The sequence below is a fragment of the Lissotriton vulgaris genome, chromosome 2_1, assembly GCF_964263255.1.
Source record: "Lissotriton vulgaris chromosome 2_1, aLisVul1.2, whole genome shotgun sequence".
NCBI classification, from domain to species: domain Eukaryota; kingdom Metazoa; phylum Chordata; class Amphibia; order Caudata; family Salamandridae; genus Lissotriton; species Lissotriton vulgaris.
In genome coordinates this window covers 1,542,124,940-1,542,140,219 of record NC_141687.1, presented here as the reverse complement: position 1 = coordinate 1,542,140,219, position 15,280 = coordinate 1,542,124,940, and the positions used below count along the sequence as shown (strand labels likewise).

The 15,280-nt window shown below is 40.8% G+C and overlaps 1 protein-coding gene across 3 annotated transcripts in view; it reads right to left on the bottom strand.

Annotated features, from left to right (window-relative positions):
- The window catches only part of CDON (cell adhesion associated, oncogene regulated), a 124,974-nt gene that overhangs the window by 91,979 nt on the left and 17,715 nt on the right, over positions 1-15,280 (bottom strand). Inside the window, exon 1 of one of the 3 annotated variants that reach the window (XM_086957412.1) lies at positions 4,408-5,322. The exons of the other annotated variants lie outside the window; for them this stretch is intronic. The gene's annotated coding sequence lies outside the window, so the exon portion shown is untranslated. Of the gene's footprint in view, positions 1-4,407; positions 5,323-15,280 lie in introns of those variants that run through there. 3 annotated transcript variants of the gene reach the window in all.

The window sequence follows — 15,280 nt, the reverse complement described above, 5'->3', positions numbered from 1 at the left end:
GACCAATCATTAATTTAGGGGAATGAAACCCTGTTATGAAAATTGCCTAGACGTAAACATGTCAAAACCATCCTAGAGTATATACTCAAATTAAAAGACAAATAAGGTTGTAATCCTGGTTCGGTCAGAATCAATTTATTGGCACCGACAGTTGATTTCATAATGTTAGAGGAAAAGCTAAGCATCTCCAGGTGATTAAAACATAGGGACTTTAAATCCTTCCTCGTAATTGAAGTCAAACGGTCAGGTTTATCTAAAAAACTCGGGATAACCTAAGTCATTCAGGCTTTTTTTTACATACACCAGCCAGGGACAGCCAAATAAAAGCGCACCTAAACTCTGCGAAGCACCAATACAACCAAGTCGGGCTGTGTACTGAAATACTAAAAACTGTGTTTTTTAGTTTCAAAAGTAGCTTGAATGCTACATGTGAATCTGGCCAAGCAATATCTCACTCTTACACTTGATTTCACGGTCATCTCACACAGAGACTGCCAACCAAAAATCTTAGGAGACTTTGCTTTTGTCCAATATAAAGAGTTCAAGAAATCAGCAGTGGAAAACACAATGCAAACTAGGAATTGTTTTCCCAAATTATGACAGTTCATGAATAAAAAAAAGTTACGACATGACAAAAACAAGTAAACAATACGACAAATCGTGTGTAAGAGACAAAGTCCAACATTGCCTCGATTACAGACAGTGAATATTTACCGTGTTTAACTAGGCTAAAGACAGTGTTGCTCCACCAGGGAATAGGGGATGAGAGCTGTATCAGCAGAAGCAAACTCAACAAGGAATAAACTGTTTTCTTTGTGACTGAATACGAGTCCGGTTACATTATATGCCACATTAAGAGAATTATCCGAGTGAGATTAGCACATTTTAACTTACACCCACCCAAAACCACTGATGAGGGATTAAACAGTCACATATGTGAAACTGGCTGCTCAGCCGATTTCATTCTGTAATTTCCACCGGCAGTTTCCCTTCTCAGATTGCAGCATCTGCTGTGCGCTTTCTTAGTAGTTGAGGAGCAACACTGTCCGGGAAGTAATTATATGGGAAATATAGCACAGCTCGCCGTTCAAAATAGACAAAAGCTCACCACTTTTAGGCACGTGGGTTATTAAAAACAACCTACATGTAAATCTCTACTGAAGACCCCCCTCCAAATAAAAAGCGTAAACGTTAACGAAAATAGATGTTGGGAAAAAAGCAAAGAAAATTCATTCATCCCACAAACCATTTCATCCACGCTTAACCAAATACCTTCTTGCAGAGGCTGCATCTTGAAAACCCACAAACACAGCATACAATCCCAACGTGCTAATAGGGGAACAACTGTGAAGCACTGCACTCAAAACTGTGCAACATAACATTCCTAAAGATTACCCTCAAGAATAAATAGTTATGTGTATTTGTAGAACGCACTATCACCCTTGAGGGTATACTGGCGCTGTGCAAGTGTGAGAAGTCAGCCCCATCAATGTTGAGAGGACTTATTCGAAGAGCCAGGTCTTAGGCTTCTCGAGTAACTCTAGAAGAGAGCTGGAGGCTCTGCTGTGCAGTGGGAGATGAGTCCACGCTTCAGGAGCGACGCAAGAGAAGGCTCGACCTCTGGTTCTGCTTCTCTGAATGCGAAGGATCTGTGCTAGTAAGAGTATTGCTGGGAGGAGGTGACTGGACGGATGATGGAAGGGTATGCAGCTGTTCAGGTAGTCTGGGCCCTTGTTATATAGTGCTTTCTATGTGCGGGTGTGCTCTTGAACAGTGCACGCCTTTGTATCGGGAGCCTGTAGAACTCCCTTAGGTGTGGTGCAGTGCGTTTGCTGCGTAGGAGGTTGAGGACGAACCTGGCTCTTGCATTCTGGATGGTTTGAGGGCTTCTTGATACAGATTCGGTGATTTGTGTGTAGAGTGAGCTTCCATAGTGGTATTACGTCCAAAGTAAGATTAATGTGTGGGGTGTTGTGGCATATTTGTGCTCGAAGGCAAAGCGAAGAAGGACATTAATCCAACTGCTCACAATAAGGCTGAAGGTATTGGTAAACACTTGCCTTTGTTGTGGATTAGCAGTATCCTACTCAGACATTTTCTTAGGTGGTCTACTCTAAACATTTATTTTTTAAGTAGCCTATTATCTACGAAGAAATAGGAAATGTTCACCCCACAAACTCAACTATGAAAACGAGCACTATTCCCCACACCCACCTAGCAGCAAATCTGGCAACTTTAATGCCGCATTAAGAAGAAAAAATAGCACATGCAGCTAACACAGCACAGACATAACTTAAAAGCGGTCACTGGGCACTAAAAGTACCCAGACACAAGTCAATAAAAAAAACCTAAAAAAAACATAAAACAGACCTCTGTACAAACAATACAGCATAGACTTATCCTAAAGTTGGATGCCAATGTGCACATAACTATTACTTTCAATTAGGATACAGCACACACCACCTTAGACAGCATACATTAGGGGACTGATTATGAGTGGACTCACGCAGGCGGTCCACCGTCCACCGTTTTACAACTGTTAAAGTCGTTCGGGTGGTGGACGTCCGGCTACGCCAGAGAACAGTCCTTCCCTGGCGGTGGCACAGGAGTGACAACGCAGTTTGCAGTGCGGGAGACTGGAGCAGTCTTGCTCAGCATATTATAAGTTCCTGGACCCCCAGCATCTTCATAGCGTTGCTCCGCCATGAAAAGGCTGGCAGTGCAGGAACAAAAGGGCCCTACAGGGCCCATGGGAATTCTGGGGGGGCACAACATGTGCCATTGTCTGTATTCCACACAGTTCCAGCACAGCATGGACGTCACCTCCCATGCCGTGCTGGAACTTTTTGGTTGTTCCCATGGCGGTGCCTGTTTTACAGCACCTTGATGGGAAAGAAAGGACTGCCCACCGTATCACGAGAAGAACTTGTGATGCGGTCAGCAGTGCTTGTGCAGGTCTGGAGCAGTGGAGCTGGCGCTGTTGCGCCAAAATCGTAATCAGGCCCTATGATTGACATTAAACCACCATAGCCCAATCAGGCACATAACTAGCCATTAACACCTTCCACTGCTAATGGAATTCCCCTCCTGTGCTGCCCCTCATTGAAATGGGTGTGGTCATGACGGAACCATTCCGTCATCAGCACAGCCCAACCGTGACTGATGACGGAATGGTTCCGTCACAAGCACCGAAGGGGTTAAGATACTCAATAGCACTCACCACCATAAGCTAAGAAATAAATATGTACACTTACCAAACAATAAGCACCAAGAAAAAATAAGAAGCAATTTGGCATTGTCACCTGGTGACACCCAACAAAAAAAAAATCACAACACATTAAAACCAATATACTCTGCATACAGAGAGCAGTTCTACCAATAATCTAACCAGACTGTAACCTTTATACCACACACTACCGAAAGAGAATGTGGCCTAACGGCTAGGGCGGTCAACCTCAGAACTGGAGAACGGTGTTCGAGTCTCGGCAGGGATGCTCAACGTTCTGTGATTCTAATACAAATCACGACATCCCCCTGTGCCTAACAAAAATGAATGTGTCCATCTGTAACGTAAATGGTGCTCATGTAAAGCGTTCTGATACCTTAGAGAGTCTAGTTTGCGCTATATAAAACTGCCCCCCCCCCCCCCCAAAAAAAAGGGGGAGGCGTTGTAAGGACATGCTAACAGCGAAATGTAACAATTCCAATGCTTTGAAATATTAAACTTAACATGATTCAGTACATTCACGTTTAGTATGATATCCAAAGTTAATTTACATTTTCCAAAATTACATTGATCTTCTAAAATTCGGGGTATTACAGATTTTGCATTATTAGTTGTCTCATTAGTGCTACATAATTTTTTACTTTCACTTTAGGACAAGTATAATACTTGTATGTTTACGCAGTTCAATAGGTTTAGATCAGAAGCATATCAGAAGATATCAGGCTTTAAATATTGATGAAAAAAAGCTTGCTTTCTACTATCGTAATATTAAGAAATATTTAACGAAACTATTTGTTACAAATCATTTCACAAATCTGAGCTCACCATAAATTGGAACAGGGAACATCTGTAAATGATGACGTTATGTGGATTACAGATTACCTTGTATTAAGACCACAATCACTAAAGCGAGATGTCTTCACCAGCTTTCAAATGATAGTTCATCATACTTACTAGAACTATAAAAGGCTGTCGTAATTTCAAATGAATACTGAGTATGTAAGCCTCTGGGGCAAATATGAGGACATTTTTCGGGCCCTACACTGCAGCCCAATTTGGATTAAAATAGCTACAGTCATAAAAGAGATCACGGGTAAAGAGATTAAGGTAAGTGAAGGGCAGCACAGACAAAGATTAGCATCACCATGAAAAGAGAATGCAATGTTATAGCGCCGACTTACCTAGTATCCGGTACTGCTAGACTAACTGGTGCCACAGTGGAAAGAAGTTCCTCATCTTATCATTGGCAAAGGACTGACCGAAGCCTAATGTGTGATTTCTGGTGGAACTGGCTGCAGCCATCTTGCTATTCTCACCCGATACTTGCATCTATAAAGGAATAGGGTTCAAAATTCCAATACTGAGGGGCTTTGCTGCGGGGTTAGAATTTTATTAAAATACAAAGTTATGAATATCTGTACTCGATTTGTTTATTCTAACTGTATCAGCCCTGTTTCAATTTAATCACTGCACACTTGATTTTCGGTGCAACATTTAGAGTTATGCAGCACGTGATTTGACACTTTCATTCAGGCAGATTTGTTAATTTTCGAGTAAATGATTTGCTTTATGCGATTTACTATTTGCACGGACTCAAGCTGAAACTTTGGGGTTGCTATCTAAGCTGATACTAGGAGAAAGACCTTTTCAATAAGTTTGTTCAATTAATGGTATACCCATAATAAAAGAAAAAAGCCAACTCCAAAGGAAATCCGCAAGGGGTCCACATGAAAATGCTTCTAGGAAAATGCTTTCAACACATGCAAATCGGAAAGAGCATGCTTGGAATAAACAGAAGAGCGAAACCCATTTCATTATCTATACAGTATACTAAAATTAACTCCAACAACTTCACTTTGTGGCAGGAAAGTGCCATAGCCACACTACATTTGAATACATATTTATCCCAAGCACTAAGAACAGTCAGGTAGGGTGAAGCGAACAGTGAAGATAAAAGTGAGGCAAAGCAGAGAAAGGAAACAAGAATTTTAAAACAAATCTCCTCCACCCAATGGGGAGGGGGGTTAACAAAAGCAAATAAAACACTGGGGAGTAAGAATTAAAAATAATAAAAATATAAAAAGTAAGAAAAATTACAAGTCAACCAGAAGTAATCAAAGTAAAAGAAATGCATGCAAATAGGTATACAAAAGAGAAAACACGGGTAGAAAGGGGAGCTGCAGCTCCTATTTCGTTTGCAAGAGGAACTGTAAATCAATAGTCAAACTTAAAAGAGTGTTGGACTACCTAGGTACCTTTCTACACCACCACATGTAGCAAATATAACTTAATTTACAGCTTTGCAACACCAACGTTTTCATTCAATGGAGATGAAAGGATGACATAAGCTAGTAAATGCAAGATCTGTCCAAGCAAATGATCCATAAAATAGAAGCATTTCTTCATCTAGTCTGGTGGTATCCTGGCTTAGGGTGCCTCAACAGCCACTAGAGAGGGTAAGCTTGTCGGCTAAGTAGGCAGGGATGCCGGTCATGATGACTCTGTATATGATGCAGCTGGTTTTGTATAATTTGCGGGCAACCTTGGGGAGCTGCCCGAAGTAGGCTCATCATGGGGAGGGTGATGTGGCATTATTGCTTCTGGTCCTTAATAAGGTGTACCCACTGCACTATCCAAGGTACATTTAATTGTGTCATACATTTTAATAGCCTATAACTTTATAAGCATGAAATAATAAAGAATCATTCAGAAGATACTTCATCATCAGTACTGGGAACTGTACTACATCAGGCAAAGCTGTGGCATTTACCATCCTTGCCAGGTAAGAGAGACCTTTCAATATTTCTTGCCTCTTCTTGGAGTTTTATTCAACAAATATTAAGAAAATTATGAACATGATTCCACAAAACCTACAACATGGACTTTAGTAGCTTGATAGATGGAATTCTAAGGAATAAGGTGATACTAATGGGAAGCAGTAGCTAGGATAGCTGGATCTCATATGTCGGAGGCACCACCAATAAACTCCAGATGGGGTTTTGTAACGAAAAAAAGTAAAATCTAAGATCTGAAATTCCGCTTCATGAGGTGACAAAGATACGTTTTTATATGGGCCCTTCTGGCAAAACTATGAAAACTGTAAAAATGCATATTTGCCAACTTAGCCTGTTGTTGAGCAGCTTCACATATTTATAATTTTATGTGGCAAGCCCTTAAAGTCAACCACATATTACAAGTGATTAAAACCATTGTTAACCACTAAGTGTACTGAAGAGACTACCTCATGAATTGTTTAGGGTTTGGTCATGTGGTGCAGTATAGCAATTTTCTCATTTAGTTACCACATTATAAATAGATGCCCTTTTGTAACTCCAGAATCATATGGAAAGTATCCGGATTCTTAAAAGTGCAACCGGGCAACTTCAGCAGCGATGAAGATTGCTTACATTAGTCAATCCATAATCAGGAATATGAGTGAGAAAGATAGGCCAAAAGATCTTAGATTGTAGAAGATGGGTGGAATAAATTCATAAGTTGAAAAAAACTGCAAAGAGTCTAGTTCGAATCGCAAAATGTACCTTGTTGAACCAATGAGAAACTGGTAAATGGAAAGATGGATAAAGCATTCAGTCTGACTGTCATCACTAATGAAGAGAAAGGTGGAGATTAGGAAAGGGCTTCAAGGTCTAAATCTTTCTGCTCTATGTCAGCAAAGCTATTATTGATCTTCTGAGAAAAAAATCCATTGAGTCTTACAGACGATTCAACTTCGTGCTATGGACTGAGATGGCACAGGATGACCACACTCTGGCTGGATAACTCCTCCCTTGTGCTATATAGACCTGATGGAAAGACCACCAGCTACCTTGCAAAGTGTACAATGTATATAAGGGATCATGCTGCGCATATTTCAAATCATCCTGTGAATGGAAACCCAAGGTACAGATGTTTGTCAGGTTAGACCAGTGTTTCCAAGCTGATTTGGAAAGACCACCAGCTACCTTGCAAAGTGTACAATGTATATAAGGGATCATGCTGCGCATATTTCAAATCATCCTGTGAATGGAAACCTAAGGTACAGATGTTTGTCAGGTTAGACCAGCGTTTCCAAGCTGATTTGTGGTGGATCACAAAGGTTCAAGCTATAAAAAAAGATGTCTTTAAATTCTATATTTATCTTATCACATTTGCTGCGCTTTAAAGACAAACTTCAAATGTTACTGTGTCTTCTTACAAACTGCTGCTTTTCTTTTTAAGATGGCTGTTTAGGAAATCCTCTCACTTTGCAATTAGAGAAAGAAAGCAAAGTGAATTATGTGACAATCTTACTGGGTACTGGTGTGTGAAAGGAAAGGCAGCAGGATGTCATTTTTGTAACAACTAAATATAAACACATGCAAATGAACTGTACACATTCAGTAGTTTGCAAACCAAAAAGCAATAATTTTTAATAATTTTGTATTGTGATGGAAACAAATATTTTAATATGATCAAAAAATTCAAGACACTTTACTTGGTGATTCACAAATGATAAATATTCACTGAAACCACACATTATCATGCATGTGCAAAACAGTTTGATCAGTAAAACTGCAAGCCTTTGCAAAAATAATGGTCATTTCAATGAAAAGGGGCAGTCTGTAAATGACAGTGCTCTACCACACGATGCTTAAGTTGCAATAAAAAAAGGAAATAAGAAAGCGTCCATCTCATGTCCATTAAAGCCCAGTGGGACACAAGTTTCTTGTTCTAAAAATGGGGTTGTTGTAAAAAGATAGGGAACCAGTGGGTAATACAATAATCCTTATCCTAATCACAATCCACCTGCATCACAGTGATATATCAATGACATTAAAAGAAGCTACGTCCATATAACTAAAAATAAAAATGCAGCTATGACCAACCTGCTAAAAAAAAAAAACAGATGAACTGCCTGTTAGTAGGCATCATTACATAATAACTTTAATGATTGCTCGTTTTAAAAGAAAACTAAAAGAAAACTTAAAAGAGTGGAAAAACATCATTAGATTACTGCAAACAAGGAAACTCATTAAAAAGTAAGCAATAAGCTTTGTTTCCAGAATTAGAAGAAAGCAAAGTTGAATTTCATGCAAGCATACGTGGACTATGTTCACACCACATGAATTTCCCAGGTGTGTGAATACAGGACGAAACCCACACCTAACCCCCTTCCAAGGCATGGGAGCACATGTAATACTTCCCACTGCCAAGCAATATCCTCTCCAGTCCTTCCCAGCCTTCCAACAACCCACCACGCTTGGCTGGAATTCACACAGTAACTACCTACTCAGGGCACGTGGTAAATGTATGCCCTGAGCCCATGGAATTGGGAATTCTATGCCGAATTCTACCAGTAAATCCTGATCTACACAGCTATTCCCCTTCCAGTGGGTTTTAACTGTTAATATGAAGAAATATGTGCTGAGGCACTGGCAGGAATCATTAATTTCAGCCACCTGGTGTAGTCACACATTTCCCCCAACTCAAAGTTAGGCCCTTAAAAGGTTGGGCAATGAGACTTAGCATCTCAGGGAAAAAGTTTTGAGTTCATACATTTAATTTATTCAGAACACATTTCATGTGAAAACTGAAGTGTTCGACCACTGGAGAAATGTACATTTGTAAGTATTTACACCCTTATGCAAAAATCCGCCTAGTACATTTAACTGTGGTAAACATTTGAAACCCCAAAAAATGTAAGCTAGTCTTTGGTGCTAGCTGATTCGACAGCCGCCAGGACACAACTAGGGGTGTGCAAACTTTCTATCTCACGAAGTTGCCACAATTGATGCAAGCACTGCAATTAATAGGATTTAGGTAGACAAAATCACCATGTGAGTTCTTCAGGTGAAAGTTTGGACTTTCACATTTCTGAATTGTTGGTTGTGAGGCCAAAAATACAGGCCAACAGCATTCTAAACAGTTTTAAAGATGTAAGAAAACTGGACAATTTTCAGCACCAACTAACACCACCCGTGGGAAATATTGGCAATGCGCTGGAAAAACTAAACTATGCTAGGGTGTAAATGCAGTTAAAGCAGAAAAGTCCACGAACTAGGGGTAGCCAAATAACTACTCAAAACGTTGTTGATGGTGTTAAAAAAAATGTGCACTCCCCACACAGCAAACGTATTACACGCAGGGTTTAGCTGCAGATGTTTTTGCTACTGTTCAAACATTTGCGAAACTCGCCTAGAAAAAATGCTCTTTTCAGGTTTTTACTTTCAAATTGTTGCTCTTTACAGAGACATTTTAAGCGTGGTTCCAGCATTCTAATCTATAAAACGGAGAAACATTGTTAAAACTCCAGCCCTAACAAAGCGTTCAGACAAACTTCGCCTAAGAAAAATCTAAAAAGCAAACTAAGTGAAAAACAACTTTTGATACATTACGAACACGTAATGAAGGAAACTTGCTACCTACAAAGATTCAATCTGCCCACTCTCTCCAGATTCTCAATCGAGCCAGCCAAGCGTGCAAACCGATGCTGTCGCCAGCAAAAGCATTTCCTTTCACTGTGGCAGCCAGAAGCAGGGGAATAAAATGGAAGTGAGCTCGAGTTATGACACCGAAAAGGCCAGACGAGCAAGGAAATAATCAACTCCACATGAGCCACTTCGAGCCCCGGACAATGAAAGGCCCCACGTCTCACCCTCGCAAAGGTCGCGGTACCGAGGGGGCTGCAAGAGGGGGGCGCAACACCAAAAGGCCATACAGAGCGGCAGCCAGCTGCAATGTGAATCGATGTGTTCTTAATTACACACAGTGAGAGGGACAGCAGAGAGGGGGCAGCGCTACACAAGCGGGGTTATTTCAACTCAAAGCAGGCCTTTTGTCGCTTCTCAGGCGGCCTTTGCTGCATCTCCACCAACAGGAGGAAAAAAGCTTACATCACTCACAAGTACAGCCAGGGTTAGCCCGCCCGTATATGTTAACTAGGCAGGCTAGTTAGGAGGGCACCAAGTTAAATTCGATGCCAAATTCAAAGAGAAAAATTACTTTAAAAAAAAACAATAAAATACAAATATATAGGGGTTGCAAGCCTATGCCCAGGACTCGGTTACCACAGCTACAGACTCGGAGCGGAGCGACCTGTGGCGTGTACAGTTATGTGCCCAGTCACCAAAATACCTTTAATTTAGAAAGAAAAAGTAAAATATGAAGCTGCAAAGATGGGTACCCAAAACACTGGCGAAAGTGAGCAGAGCCGCAAAGTTCCCAGCAGCATCACATTATCATGGCTTCCTTGTGCCCATCAATTAGTTTTAAACTTCAAATTGAATTAGTTCCTTGGCCTAATGGAATTAAGAATCCATGGTTATCACCTTTAAAAGCGTAGGAACTATCATATATCTCAAAGCAAAGTTTCTAACACAGGTATTGATTGAGAGGGCACAATGAGGTCTCCCACAAATCGTGTGAGCATGTGACTGCTAAAACGCTGAAAAGGGAACCTCCGCTAGATATCTGCATAAAGGAAAATAATTACCCAGGTCTGGCCATAGCAGAATAGAACAGGCCAACTGAGACTTTTGGCGACACTTCATGCAGGAAAAAAGGTGGGAGTCGACTTGATACGCACTTCCCCTTTAGATAGATGTGTTACAGCTTACTGCAGAGCAAGAGGGCTTCTGCCTTGCCAAGACCCATGACCCTCAAACGGTGACCCAACTGGGCAGATCCTAAGGCACCTGCTTAAAAAGCAAAGTGCTACTAGGAGTTCTTGAAAACAAGGGACTAATTGGCGACCAGAAACTAATGAAGCACAAGACTTAGGTAAGAGCAGGAAGTCCATGACGTCTGGGGGCAGTTAGACTACTCCTTAAGTCCGGGCTAGGAGCCACCTTACATGGTCTTTAGAGGCTACCTCATGTGGATGTCAAGGGAAAGACAAATACCAGATATTACTCCAAACGAGAAGCAGCTTTTCAACTGAAACCATGATAAAAGCCTGGTACCAGCAAGTTGCATTCATATTGGAACCCTGATCTCTGCCCCACTAATATCTGTGACACAGAGAAAGAATTCCAAAAAGGCAAAGAGCGCAGTAGTTTACCTTCAGACCTACACATTGAACAGCCTGTGAAGAAAACACCTACACAATGTCAAAGGCCAACAAAGGGCCACTGACAGTCTCTAGCAAGCAGAGCTTTTGATAAAATGATTTACCCATCAACTATGTAGCTCATCCTGTGTGGAATCCATTTAGAACTAGCCAGCGTCAAGACACGAGTTCCATCACATTTTGTGCCCAGTTAACGTGTTTGCATTTAAAAATGATCCTTTCAATGTGGGTGAGGCCCTCACATTACACTGATGAAGTTACTTGTTGGTATGGGGATTGAGGCAGCGTTACAGCAAACACTGCTTTCCTACAAATGGGCTCAATTTGCTGTTCTTCTTGTACAGTACAAGACTACGGGTGCTACTTCTCCTTGCCAATATTGATCAACACGGTGGAGGAGGTGTAGCCCAGGTAGTGATTTTTAAGGAATGTGATGTTCTGAGCCCCCCTCAGGCCAGTCCCACATCGCCAGAGAGCCTTAGCTGCATTTGTGCATTATAAAGCAGTGGGCAGGTGGAAAGGATGAATGCAGACTTATTACAATCCAGTCTTCTTCCAGAAGATAATCACATCAAAAGTTGTGGCATGCAATAATTCAACTTTAGATAGGAAGATTTCCAGAAACGGTCGGTATTCCAGCGTCAAAGGCTGAAGCAGACAATGGACAGTAAAACCAAAAACCAAGCAGGAATTACTGCCCTCCACGAAAAACATCCATGTGCTAAAAAAACACATCCCTGTGCTAAAAAAGACAGCATGTTGTATCTTTTCTTGTCATTTGGCGCTTAGTAGTGGCACCCACAATTTCCTGCCTTACTTTGCCTTATAAAAGTGAATTGGCATGACCAGAGCCTTAGTTTAGAATTGTAAAAAGTACTTGAGTGGAAGGAATTTGAACCTAACAAATAGCAGGTACTGCAGGAACACACTGATCAGCATAATACACTTCTTTTTGATTTAGAGTTTTTTATTGAAAAATAAAAGTGGCATATACATTGGCAGTCTTACAACAGTGCATTGTGTTATCTCTTTTTTCTTGGCTTGTTGTAGAGAGAGAAGAAAGAAGAAGAAAAAAGGGGGGGGAAAGCAAACTTCAAAGCATAATACACTTCAAGCAGTAAAATATAGAAATGGAATGCAGACTTTAAATTTTACTCCTGCTGAAACAGCAAAGGAACTTAAAGTACCTTTTAAGCGGACTTATAGTTTTCCTTGATCAGCATTTAAAGACAAAATCCATGCTTAGTAACCATTACTGTTAGATATGTCTTGATGTACAGATCAAGTGATCCTAGACAATCTTTAAAAAAATCAGTCTATCATCTAGTAGTATTTATCAAAATATTTGTATTTTAAAACGTACACACAGCAGTGTTAACCCCTTCAGCGCGGTGCGAATTTTCGCGCTGTGCTGAAGGTTCTAATGAGCCTATTGGCTTATGACGGACCGGTTCCGTCATGAGCACAGCTCAACCGACGCTCATGACGGAACCGTTCCGTCATGAGCATGGAAGGGGTTAAGGATCAAGAATTCATAATTACATTTTGGGTGAAAAGCCTTCTGGGAGTTTGAAGGCAGAAGCAGTGACCAGTAAGGAATCAGTAAACAGTCTTGAACGAGTCACGTGCACCAGTAGCCACCTATCTTGAGTGAAGTAGCTTCCCAACTTCTGCTTGGACAGTCCAGCTTCATGTAGAACCATGAAAAAACGACCGGGATGATTCATTCAGTGAACTTGGTAGGGCCATCTTGGAGCAGATGGACATCACTAAGTCTTAGACAACAGGCATGTCCCAGAATTGTACATCTTCACTTCACTTTTCAATATTAACTGTCCACAATTAATACAATGCCATCTTTTGTGTGTGCCACTCGGTCTTTCAGCACCCAGACTCTTAAGGACCCACACAGTTCTATCTACGATGCATGTTTTTGAGGACAGGATTACAAAAAGCAGACAAACACACAAAACCTGTCAGGCATATATCTAAACGGCCACAACCAACAGCAACCTCTAACATGATCTTAGACTAAGCCTTCTATGGGTCTATAAGTGGATTACCTTGAGACTGGTTAATAGAAACATCCATTATTCACATCACTTAGAAACGAAAGAAGCATGCTGCAAAGCTTTATGTATCAAAATAATTTGTTATAGCATATTCTGCATACAGCACCCACACTGCCTAATACTGGAATGCATGGCAAGCAATCGAGTCTGAACAGCAGACGTGAAGACAAAGTGTGGCTTTCCAGCAGAATGAAAAATGGTAACAAGCACTGAAAAAGCAAATATGACAGAGCTTTACATTTGAGGCTATCTGCTTTGCCAGTGCTTGTTTGGCAAGTACAGAGAATTTTTTTTACATGAAAATGGTCAGCGGTACATCACATACCACCAAACAAACAGCCATCATCGAATGATCGGTTTTTATGGGTAAAGCCAATTCCAAGATGGGAGCTGGCATTTCATGGTGCAAGCTCATGCAGGGAAGGCCAATCTGAAATGGGATTTATATTATAAAGAAAAAAAAACGCTGCTGCCACTGAGTGCACCTACATGGTGAGGTCAGGAGGAGTATATACACGTCGTAAGGCACCAACGGCATTTTTGGGGGGGGGTTGCATTGTCAGCTTAATTTTCCGTTTCAAGATGGAAATCCGTTTTTAAAGGTAAATTAAATTACAAAAAGTAAGCGTGGGAGCACGTAAATAAAGTAGTGAGGGACAGGACAGCAGAACCCAGCTGTATATATGTACATTTTGTATTTTAAAAAGAAAAATAATAAAGGGAAGAGCGGAGAGGCAAGGTGGCATGTAAACTGGTGGGAAGGACGAAAAACAAGGAAAAGGAGAGTGGTGGCACAACGGAAATGGAGAGCAAACATTTAAAACGTATAAAGCACCTAGTTAAGGAAAAATAAAAACATGAGTTCTTATGCAGCACAGAAAGAAAATTACTATAAAAATGTAGTTCCCAAAGTAAGCAGTGGCAGAAAACAAATTATCCGATCTGAAACACTGAACAACATCCATCTATGCTCCATGGAGTAAAAATCAAACAAATGAAGCTAATCGCACCACCTACAAATGACAGGCGATGGTTGGACCAAAAGTCAGTCTGAATTAATTGTTTTGTTAACAGTAGGTCTCTACAACAACAAACACCTAAAACCGACCACAATCAAGACATAATAAAAAAAAACTGGACACAATGTGCAACTGAATCACCAAATGGTTTACTCTAGGTCAGGCAGAGTGAGATTCATCTGGTTTAGTAATTGTGAGCAGCTGGTGCTCAGAATCAAGCACATCTTTTAAGATCTGTCAGTGGTTGGGGTAACACTACGGAGATTTACACGCTTCCGAATTTCCACTGAGGGCTCCTAATGAAAATGTTCTTTATGATCTAACGGGCACAAAGGTCACGGGATTACAAAAGCACACAAGCATTTGGCAACGTGCCCAGCAGTGAATTTACCCCGTTGGAGAAGATAACAGGCGTACACAATAACGTGCAAAATTAAACAACCACCAAAATACAAGTTGACAACTGGTGTGTAGACTGCGCAAACAATGGGGACAGTGGATTTTCCAACGCCTGGATATGCAGGTTTTGTCCTTGCAAATGTATTTTACAAAAATCGAGAGCATTTATTTTACTGCTGCAAAACCACTACTGGTGTGCCGATTGTCAGTAACGATTCCTTTTGAGTTTATCCACCTTCCCATAAAATGAGGACAAGGGTAAATAATCAAAAGCAAGAAGCACCTTAAGGAAAGCTGGAAATTGGGTGAAAGAAGAAATGCATACTAAAGGGATGTGTTCCTTGTACCAAATGAACCGTATGAATACATCTCATTTCTTAATTAACTGAAGCCACCGATCTCTAAAATCCAAAAACATCACTTTAGCCTGAAACGACTGCTTATAGTCCAGGGAAAAATACAACGTAACAATAAAGACACAGTGAAGGAAGCTAAAGGTACACTGAATGGAGCGTGG